The sequence below is a fragment of the Nicotiana sylvestris genome, chromosome 12, assembly GCF_000393655.2.
Source record: "Nicotiana sylvestris chromosome 12, ASM39365v2, whole genome shotgun sequence".
Lineage (NCBI taxonomy): Eukaryota > Viridiplantae > Streptophyta > Magnoliopsida > Solanales > Solanaceae > Nicotiana > Nicotiana sylvestris.
The window spans coordinates 67,260,486-67,272,503 of record NC_091068.1 but is presented as its reverse complement, the minus strand read 5'-3'; the positions used below and the strand labels follow the sequence as shown (position 1 = coordinate 67,272,503).

At 37.5% G+C, this 12,018-nt stretch overlaps 1 non-coding gene across 1 annotated transcript; it reads right to left on the bottom strand.

The window, feature by feature from the left end:
* Positions 1 to 8,746: 8,746 nt before the first annotated feature.
* On the bottom strand, positions 8,747 to 8,853 carry LOC138884420 (small nucleolar RNA R71). The gene has a single exon (XR_011404614.1). It is a non-coding gene; the product is annotated as a small nucleolar RNA R71 (small nucleolar RNA).
* Between the last annotated feature and the right edge of the window lie 3,165 nt (positions 8,854 to 12,018).

The following is a 12,018-nucleotide window of genomic DNA, read 5'->3' as shown; positions in this document are numbered from 1 at the left end:
TGGCAAGTGGAGGAGATAGTTAATAATAGATCAATGGCCTAGATAAGAAGATAAACAACGTCTGAGATCAAAGTATAATTTTATCCAAGGGTGCAGAATTTAGAAGCAGTTAGAGACTTGGGTTGTTATAACAGAACTGGGTTGGTCCAACTAATTCAGTTTTGGACTGGTATTCATTTCCCTCTCTTTCTCTCTCGTTTCTTCACTCAATTCTCTCTTCTTCTTCTTCTTCTTTCTTCATCTCCTAATTCTTTCTTCTGTTTTCAGGTTGAATTCATCAATGGAGTTGCAGATTAATTCTCTAGATTTGTAATTTCCATTGTAATTTCAACAGACTTGTAATAATCATTCGATTGGCTACTGAATTCTAATAAAGTTCACTATCATTTCTCAATTGTTCATACTATTACAATTCCAAATTAGTAAGTCCATTAAATTGGTATCAGAGCCATTTCCTGGCCAAATTACGATAACAGGAGCAGAAACAAGATCTAAATCTACAGATGAATCAGTCAAAAAGTTGGAAGCTCAATTACAAAGTTACATGATATCTAATGATTCAAGGATTGATGAATTAGGTAACAAAATTGATAAGTTGTTGGAGAAGATGATCGCGCCACAAGGAGGAATCCTGGGGAGTGCACCAGCTGAAGGAATGCAGATTATGGGGTCTGGTAATCGTGCTCGAGCTAGAGAAAATGGTGAACCTTCATTTGGTCGATCTCAAGGGAACTTCTCTCATTCCAAGTGGGAAATCCCATATTTTGAGGAGTAGATCCTTGTGCCTGGTTGCGTAAATGTGAGAGGTACTTTCAGTACAATCGCATAACTGATCCACAGCAGAAACTGGAGGAAGTTGTACTTCACCTTAACGGTAAGGCAGAATCCTGGTTCTTTTCCTATCATGTTAGCAAGGGTATAGTTAGGTGGACAGATTTTACCACAGAAATCTGTAACAGATTTGAAGGAGCAACTAACAGTAAACTGAATCTTATTGGTGAATTTAAAAACAGAGAACAAAAAGGGACTTTTAATGAATATCTGGAGCAATTTGAGGACTTGAAGGCTTGGGTGTTGATTAGGAATCCAACTATACCTGAGAATTTCTTCTTAGAGTTTTTCATTGAAGGGCTCAAGGAAGAAATTAGACATTTTGTTAATCTGCTAGAACCATACTCATTCAGTAAGGGTGTGGAGAAGGCTAGACATCAGGAGAATGTGATAGAGTTCTTGAACAAGAAGGAAAAAGCACAAAAAAATATGGGTTTTAACTACAAATTACTCTTCCCAGACCATTAGAGTACCTAATAACTCAGTGGGTAATCAAAGTCAAGTGTGGGGAAAACTATCATCCTGGACATCAATGCAAATAGAGATAATTAAATGATATCTCTGCTACCACTGATCAAGAGGCCAATGAGCCAGGTGAAGTAGGGATTGAAGAAGCATAGCCATACTTACAGGATGAGGAAGTAGTTGATGAGGCAATTAGTCTAAATGTCTTGTCAGGGACCGAGGTTCCTAATACTATCAAACTAGGAGGTGAGTCTAAGAAGAATAATATGTCAATTTTGTTGGACTCAGGGAGTACACACGGTTTCTTAGACATAGAAACTGCCAGGAAAATAGGATGTGCTATCAAGGAGACTTCTCCTATGAGGGTTACTGTGGCTAATGAAAATCATGTGATGAGTTATCACACTTGTTCCATCTTTAAATGGAAGATTCAAGGTGTGGAGTTTGAAGATTCGATGAGATTGATTAGATTGGGAGGGAATGAAATGATTCTAAGAGGTGACTGAATGAAAAACACAACCCTGTACTCCTAGATTTTATAGAGTACAAGGTTGACGTGACTCACAAGGGGAAAAGAGTAAAGTTAAAAGGGATTTACAACCAAGGGGAGCTGAAAAGTATGTCTGCTTATGGGGTGAAACAGCTACTCAAAATGGGGAAGACAGTTTGGGCTCATCTCTTCACTATTTTAGCTATAGAAGAGCAAAAGAAAGGGGAAATACCTGCAAAAATCAGCACAATCCTCCATCAGTTTGTTGATGTATTTGCTGAGCCTACTTCCCTACCCCTAAGAGGAATCATGACCATCATATTCCCCTGAAATCAGATGCAAATCCAGTCAGTATCAGGCCATACAGATATAATTTTTTTCAAAAAAATGAAATAGAGAAACAAGTCAATGAAATGCTGCATAATAGTCTAATACAACCCAGTCATTCACATTTTTCTTCTCATGTGCTATTAGTTAAGAAGAAAGATGGTAGTTGGAGGTTTTGTATTGATTATAGAGAATTGAATAACATGAACATTAAGGATAAATTTCCAATTTCTTTAGTGGAAGACCTAATGAATGAGCTATGTGGATCAAATGTGTATTCTAAGATTGACGTAAGGGCAGGCTATCACCAAATCGGAATGAGGGAGGGTGATATATACAAAACTGCATTTAGAACTCACTTGGGCCATTATGAGTTCAGGGTCATGCTTTTGGCTTGACCAATGCACCTGCCACCTTCCAATCTTTAATGAATCATGTATTTCAGCCTTATTTGAGAAAATTTGTCTTGGTATTTTTTTATGACATATTAGTCTACAGTCCTTCTATATCATCTAGTGTCATTCATCTCAGAAAGGTGTTGGAGACATTAAGAACTGAACAACTCTTGCTAAGTTGTCCAAATATTCTTTTGGGCAACCTAAGGTGGATTACTTGGGTCACATTATCACTGGTGAAGGAGTTTCTACTAACCCCTCTAAGATTGAGGCCATGTCTAAATGGCCTATTCCTAATTCAGTTAAGGCCTTGAGGGGGTTCCTAGGATTGACAGGATATTACAGGAGGTTTATCAAGTCATATGGAATCATTATCTAATAACTGATAAACTTGTTGAGGAAAAATGCCTTCCTGTGGAATCCAGAGGCTGAACAAGCATTTTTCAGCTTAAGGAAGCTACGACAACAGCCCATGTACTAACATTAGCAGACTTCACTAAACCATTCAGCATTGAAACTGATGCTTGTGATAAGGGAATGGGTGCAGTGTTAATGCAGGAAGGCAGACCTATTGCCTTCTTTATTAAAGCTTTAGCCCCTAGGCACATGGGGTTATCTACCTATGAGAAGGAGTACATGGCTGTATTATCTGTTGTTGACAGGTGGAGACACTACCTACAAGGGAGTCATTTTATTATAAAAATTGATCATCACAGTTTGAAATATTTGTTGGAGCAAAGAGTGACTACTGCATTACAGCAAAAAGGTATAACCAAGTTACTTGGGTTAGACTATGAGATACAGTACAAAAGAGGAGTTGAAAGAGAGTAGCAGATGCATTGTCTAGAAGACAAGAGGAAAAGTCTGAATTGTATGCTATTTCTACTGTGGAGCCTACATGGATGAAAGAGATTGAGATGAGTTGTGAGCATGATCTCATGGCAACACAACTCATAACTGAGTTGATCACAACACCTAGGGCCAAACCTAAATATACTTTAACTCAAGGAGTTATCCGGTTTGAAAGGAAGATTTTTGTGGGCAGAGGAGTTAATCTGAGACTGAAGATTTTTGAGGCCTTACACTTATCTCCCTTAGGGGGTCATTCTGGGCAGCAAGGGACCTATAAAAAGGTTCAAGCTATTTTCTACTGGCCTAATATGAGAGCTGATATTAATAAATGGGTGTCTGAATGTGACACTTGTCAAAGGGTCAAGACTGAAAATGTGCATCCTACAGGGCTTTTGCAACCACTTTCTATTCCTAAGTTTCCTTAGCAAGACATAGCCATGGATTTTATTTAAGGGCTGCCTTCCCCGACTCAGAAGAATGCTATCCTGGTTGTTATTGACAAACTCACTAAATATGGTTATTTTCTGGCCTTAAAACACCTTTATGCAGCCAAGGATGTGGCCAGTTTTTTCTTGAAGGAGATTTATAAACTCTATGGTCTTCCAAAGACCATAGTATCAAACAGAGATCTTATTTTTACTACTTAATTTTGGCAGCAGCTGTTTAAGACCTTGGGCACTAAACTTACAATGACTACTGCCTACCATCCACAAACAGATGGGCAGACTGAGAGACTTAATCATTACTTGGAATCCTATCTTAGATCTATGGTATTCTCTGAGCCTAAACAATGGGTTACATGGCTTCCATTGTCTGAGTGGTGGTACAAAACCAACCACTACAACTCCTTAAAGACTACCCCTTTTCAGGCTCTTTATGGATTTGCCCCACCCCAGATTCTGTTGCGTTCCCTTCCCTAGTCCTCACATTCACAGGTTGGAGCATGTATTGCACAAAGACAACAGATGCTACATCAGCACAAGGAGAATTTAGTACAGGCACAAGCCCGTATGAAGTTCTACACAGATAAGAATAGGACTGATAAAGTCCTCAACGAAGGCGACCTTGTCTACCTTAAGATTCAACCTTATACACAAACGTCTATGGCGATGCGGAAGAACTTGATACTATGTGCTAAGTACTAGGGGACTTAAATAGTATTGAAAAGAGTAGGGTTAGTCGCTTACCGGTTAGATCTGCCTCCAGGTTCATAGATTCATCCCGTCTTCCATATCTTTCAACTGAAGCGTCGAGTCGGACCTTCGATAATGCCCAGCCTTCAACCACCAGTATGTGACAACGAGGGTCGTGTTCTTGTACAACCACTATCCATTTTGAAACGTCGGATGGTGAAGTTTAATAATGCTATTGCAGTTAAGGTGTTAGTCCATTGGACTAATCTAAGTATCGATGAGGCAACTTGGGAAGATTGGGGGTATATTAAAGGCCAATTCCCAGCATTTGCAGCTCAGTTCCGACCTTGAGGACAAGGTCGATTTCAACGATGAGGTATTGTTAGGATTAGGAAACGGCGGTCTGAAGGAGATGAAATGAGAAGCTTTAGGGTAAATAAGGGGGTAATAAGAGAGGACACATGGCAAGTGGAGGAGATAGTTAATAATATATCAATGGCCTAGATAAGAAGATAAACCAACGTCTGAGATCAAAGTACAATTTTATCCAAGGGTGCAGAATTTAGAAACAGTTAGAGACTTGGGCTGTTATAACAGAACTGGGCTGGCCCAACTAATTCAGTTTTGGACTGGTATTCATTTCCCTCTCTTTCTCTCTCGTTTCTTCTCTCAATTCTCTCTTCTTCTTCTTTCTTCATCTCCTAATTCTTTCTTTTGTTTTCATATTGAATTCATCAATGGAGTTGCAGAATAATTCTCTAGATTTGTAATTTTCATTGTAATTTCAACAGATTTGTAATAATCATTCGATTGGTTACTGAATTCTAATAAAGTTCACTATCATTTCTCAATTGTTCATACTATTTCAATTCCAAATTAGTAAGTCTATTACAATATATGCCACATGCTTACTTTTTTCGTTTTTTTGGTGCTTTTTCTAGCCTTTAGATATGCTAATCTTTTAGGGAAAGTTTAAACATTGATAGAGGAAAAACCTGTTCATCGGTGTTTACTCCCTGATCAGTAAAAGGGTTCAAGAAATTTTAACATTTTTCTCTCATAATTCTTGAATGGAACGCACTTGACATTTAGAAAGCTTCCCTATCTCCTACTTAGAGCCGGTTTAGCTAAACTGTCAAAAGTTATTTATTTTAAAATTAATTTTTTTTCAAAAATATTTTTCGAAAAAGTACTTTTAGAGATTAGCAGTTTATGTTTGGCCAAATTGTTTGAGAAGTATATTTTGCGATATTTGATAAGAAAATTGTATTTGGTCAATCTTTCCAAAAAAACTTTTGAGTATCAAATTACGATAAAAAAGAGTAAATGTTTAGTTTACAATTAGCATTATCTAAAAAAGAAAATTTAATATTTATTATACAAAATATAATAATTATTTGATTAAAGTATAAAATATAAAGTAATATATATTAAAATTTTAATTAATATAAAATAGAAGAATATAAAGCAATAATATTGGTAGGAACATGTGTGCTTACAAGTTACATTTATGAAAAACACTATCAATTCTTGAGAAAACAACAAATTATGTAGTATTGCATTCTGTCAAATTATACTATATGTATGCACGCCAAAACAAATTACAAACTGGAGATTATATAATATTAGTATACTACAAAATAAAAAAATAATTATTACCTTATGAAGAAAATGAGTAAATTTTGGTGATTAGACTTGTTATTTCAAAGAGTAATAGGAGACGAAGAAAAGAATATACGACACAAAGACAAAAGAAGAGATCTATTATAGTAAAAAGATTATTCCAAATAGGAATAAGAGAAGAAGAATAAAAATATGGGAAGACATTTTTGTTTTGAAAAAATTAATTTATTAATTCAGCTTCTTGGAAGAAGCTAGAATTTATAGCTTTTTCCCAAAAGCAAAAATACTGTTTCTGCAACTGCTCAAAAACACTTTTATACTTTAGTCAAACACCTCATATTTTCAAATACGTACTTCTTTTGGCAAAACAAAAAATATTTTGACCTCCCAAAAGCTTGGTCAGACATACTCTTAATGTAAAAGGCTTTTAACATTTTTCTATTACACTAACTAAGGTACAACCTTGATGGTCCTTGTTAATTTAGAATCACCGGAAGGCAAAGACGGAGACAAGCTTCTACAAAGGGAAAAATATATTCACAAAATAAATAATTTTCAAAATAGACCCCACATTTATAAACAATATAATTAACTTGAAATAAGAAATAAAGCGTTGTAAATTTTTGCAGTTCAAACCTAAACGCACATAAAAATTAAGTCGTAATGAACTAATGATAGACCGATATCTTTTGTTCAAAATATAGGTACCAGAGGTATGTATTTTACCCGAAATTTCTTTTTTCTTTTTTCATAACATTGTTTAAGTTTTGGATATTCAACTTAAAATATGTATATTTATATGCATATTGCCTCGTATATTAATCATATTTCGTGGATTTCAGATGTGTAATGTAATAATATATTCTAATTCGTGGTATTTTTATGCGTAGGAGTCACCCGAAAGCAATGTGGGACGAAAGCACACAAGTTAAAGCGAAAAGATAACAAAAGAAGAAAATGACCCGGTGTAGCGTCTAGGCCAGCGCGTCGCGCTGCCTGGGGCGCAGAGTACAATTCCAAATTTTTGAGGTCAGCGTGACAGACTACCCTAGACACTGGCTGACGAGAATTCTCCTACTTCGGCATGGGAAAAGGTCTTTCATTCCTACACATCCTAACTTGTATAAGAAGAAGTCTAAACTTATTTTGAAGGGAGAGACGCTACTATGAGAGGAAAACACACACACGAAATACTCGGAAGCAAGGACTCTCAGTGTTTCTTCATCTTTCTTAGTATTTTCAACTATTCAACACTTGTGAAATTATTTAACTTTGTCATGAGTGGATAAAACCCATAAGTTCTGGGGTTATGATTTAGCCATGAATATTGTTGTTCGAAGTTGATTTTACCTTGATTATAGTTTGCTAATATATGGTTGTTTTTTGAATTCTGTGATTAATTGTTTGATTGTCTGGCCAACAGTTAGGTTCTATTTACTATCTATGTTATGCTTAGGAAAACTATATCTAGATTAGAGAAGAATTGAAGAAGGCATCATCTTAACTCTGAGTGAAGGGGGCGAATTTATGGTTAGGATAGGAATATACCTAATTACCATACTTAATTGAATATTGTAATCTTAATGTGTTCTTAATAGATTGATTTCATAGGAATATAGACATTAATCTCTTTTGAATAGGTGAGTAGTAATTCGAGAGAATGCTACAAGAGCAATTGCTCGATTAATTAACAACTATGAGCGAATTGTATGAAAAAAAGAGTTAACTAGAACGCAATATTATTAGTAAATCGATCACAACTTCGGAATGTTTATCTCTAATGAATTCTCAACAACCATTTTCTTCTTCCTAATTAGTTAATTGTTACATTCATTGCTCAGTTATAATCACACCATTCAACTCTGACTGACTCGACTAAACAACAATTTTAGTGAAATTAGTAGGTAGTTAACACAAGTCTCTATGGGTTCGACACTCTACTTATCATTATATTACTTGTTGACTACGTATACATGCGTGTGCATTTGGGAGCAACAAGTTTTAGGTGTCATTGCCGGGGGACTTGAATATTGACTACTTTACTAGCTTTTACTTTCGTTGTCTATTTCATCAAGTCTAACATTTCTCATTGATTGATATGATCTTAGGAACTTTGATTGAATGCAAATGGTCAGGAGCCAAGATAGACTTCAAGGTTTTGACCCCGAACCTGAGCGAACATTTCACATGAGGTTGAGAGAAGCAAGGGACACAAATAATCTTCGGGCACTTGTTCAACTACCTGTGGACATGGCAGACGAGCAACATATGGTTGTTCAGGAGGTGGCGATACCTAGCATTGCTAATGTCACCTCCAGCATCGTGAAGCCTAGAATCACGAGGCATTTTGAGCTTAAATAGAGCATGATCTAGTTGCTACATGCAAATAGGCTATTTATAGATCTTCCACATGAGGATCCACAGCAACACATTCTGAACTTTTTGGAGATTAGTGATAATTATATCACTAATAGAGTCACCCCAGACTATATGAGGCTCACACTGCTTCCATTCTCTCTCTTGGACGAAACAAAAGGTGGTTGAAGGTGGAACCAGCTAACTCTATTACATCATGGAATGATCTGGCTAGAAAAGTTTTGGCACGGTTCTTCCCCTCAGGCAAAACTGCAAAAATCAGAAGTAAGATAGTTGTTTTTAAATAGAAGTCGGACGAGTCTTTATATTCAGCTTGGGAGAGGTTCAAGGGGATGCTTATAGATTGTCCTCGTCACAACTAGATGAACGAAGTATTGGCTCATACATTCATTGAAGGGATACATCTAAAGACAAAAATTATGGTCGATGCTGTTGCGGGAGGCCAAGTGTTGGAGAAATTCTTTGATGAAATTTATGCATTATTGAATAGATTCTCCAAAAGTAATTCTGGTTAGCAAGGAGATATGGGTAGACACACAGTTCAAAAATTTGCAGCGGTCCTCGAGTTAGATGTCATTTCTGCATTATCAGTGCAAGTTGCCACATTGGACAAGAAAGTCAATAAGATGACCTTGGTTATCAATAAGCAATAAGCTCAGCCAGTGTAGCATGTTCAGATATTTTGTGAAGTATGCGGAGAGGGTCACACGAGCGATCTATACCCAGCAAATCTAGAGTCTGGATGTTTTGTATGTAATACAAATTGAGGCCAGACAAATCAGTATGGGAACATTTACAATCCTAACTGGAAAAACCATCCAAACTTTTCTTGGGGTGAAAATCAAGGTGCTCAGAATCAGTACATGCCACAAGCTCCTCAATAACAATATAGACAACCATAGGCTAAATAACCTACGAACAAAACAAGTCATATTGAAGAGATGCTAAAGAGATTAATGGCTGACCAACAGGCCCAAGTGGCAGCCCACTCAACTGCTATTCTAAATTTAGAACGACAAATAGGGAAACTTGCCAATGCCCAAAATACTCGACCAGCTGGGGATCTTCCAAGAGAAACTGAGGCTAATCCTTAGGCATCTATTAATGTTGTGTCACAAAGGAATGGGAGACAGTTAGAAGAAGTCCTATCGAGAAAAAAAAGCAAGTGACTTTTAGTAAAAAACAGACTACCATAGAAGCGGAATCAGAAAATTCAAAAGAGTCAGAGAAGCCAGTTAAAGAGGGAGTGGCAAAGCAACCACAACCAATAGTTACGAAGCCACCACCTCCGTTCCCTCAAAGATTGTAGAAAGTAAAGGATAATGCTGCTTACAAGAAGTTCCTTAGTGTTTTGAAGCAGGTGAAAATTAATATTCCGCTGGTAGACATCTTATAAGAAGTGTCCATATATGCAAAATATATCAAAGACATAGTGGAAAACAAGATGAGGTTAGCCGAGTTTGAAACCGTGGCACTCATTGAAGAATGTAGCTCAAGAATTCAAAGCAAGATACCTTAGAAAGCAAGTATGACCATGGGCTTGGGATATTTGAGGAGTTGGATCGACCAGTTACTCTAACCCCTCTGAATTCGTCTGTTGAAAAAGCTCCGAAATTGGAGCTCAAGCCTCTACCTGCGCACGTGTACTATGCCTACTTGGGGAGTTATGAAACATTGCTATTGATTATTTCATCAAGCTTGACCAATTTACAAGGAGAAAAGCTGCTAAGGGTGCTTCATGAGCACAAAAGAGCCATTGGGTGAACAATTGTGGAAATTAAGGGAATCAGTTCATCATTTTGCATGCACAAGATTTTTTTGGAAGATGGACACCACCCCAACGTTAAGAAATAAAGGAGGTAGAATCCTATTATGAAGGAGGCCGTGAAGAAGAAAGTAATTAAGTAGCTTGATGCAGGTATTATCTTCCCTATTTTGACAGCAATTGGGTAAGCCCAGTGCAATGTGTGCCTAAAGAGGCTGGGATGACTGTAGTGGAAAACGGGAAAATGAGCTAATTCCTACTCGCACAATGAAGGGGTGGAGAGTTTGCATTGACTGTAGAAGGCTTAACAAAGCAACCCACAAGGACCACTTCCCACTTCTGACCAAATGTTGGACAGGTTGGTTGGGCATGAGTATTATTGCTTCCTTGATGGTTATTCGGGGTACAACCAGACTGTCATAGCCCTAGAGTATCGGGAGGAAATGACTTTCACGTGCCCTTATGGTACTTTTTCTTTCAAGCAAATGTCATTCAGTCTTTGTAATGCACTGACCACTTTTCAAAGGTGCATGATGGCCATTTTCACTGATATAGTGGAAAAATTTGTAGAAGTCTTCATGGATGACTTTTCGATCTTTGGGTCTTCTTATGATGATTTCTTGAAGAATTTGGCCAAGGTGTTGGCACACTGTAAAGAAACGTATTTGGTGCTAAATTGGGAAAAATGCCATTTTATGGTGCAAAAGGGCATCGGTTTGGGTCATCGAGTATCAAAAAGCGAAATTGAAGTTGATAAGGCGAAGGTGGAGGTAGTTGGAAAATTTCCTCCACCCATTTTTGTGAAGGGTGTACAGAGTTTCTTGGGACATACATGTTTCTAAAATTGCTACTCCATTGTGCAGGTTGCTCGAAAAGGATGTGACATTCAAATTTGATGAAGCTTGTCTGAAGGCGTTCGAGGAGCTTAAGGAGAAGTTGGTGGCTACCCCCATCATAGTGGCACCTGATTGGTACTTGTCATTTGAATTTATGTGTGATGCAAGTGACCATGCTATTGGGGAAGTGCTAGCCAAGAGGAAGGATAAGATGTTCTACTCCATATACTATGCGAGTAAGACTCTTGATGAGGTACACCTAAATTACACCACCATTGGGAAGGAGCAGTTTGTAGTTGTTTGAGAAATTTAGGGCTTACTTGGTGGGAACAAAAGTCATAGTCCACACCGATCATGCAATAATTGGATATCTATTTAAGAAAAGAGAATCCAAATCTAGATTGATGCGCTGCATTTTGTTGTTGTAGGAATTTGATGTACAAATATGAGATCGGAATGGCACAAAAAACCAAGTGGCTGACCAACTGTTGCAGCTGAAAAATCATGAGTACGCGGAGGAAGGTGGACAAATTAAGGAGACATTCCCTGATGAGCAACTTTTTTCCATTATCCATGACCCTGACCCATGGTACGCGGACTATGTAAACTATCTTATGAGTGGAGTTCATCCTCCTGAAATCTAATCTGAGGTCAGGAAGATATTTTTGCATGATGTGAACTTTTACTACTGGGATGAGCCATTCTTGTACAGACAATATACTTACCAAATGATGAGGAGATGCATCCGGAAAAAGAGGTGGAACTAGTGTTGTATAACTGCCATGCCTATCCTTATAGGGTCAATTATGGAGGCGATAGGGCGACTGCAAAAGTGTTGTAGTCGGGGTTCTATCGCCCAACGTTGTTCAAGGATGCCCATGCATTTGTTAAGAAGTGTGACCATTGTCAGAGAACAGAAACACTC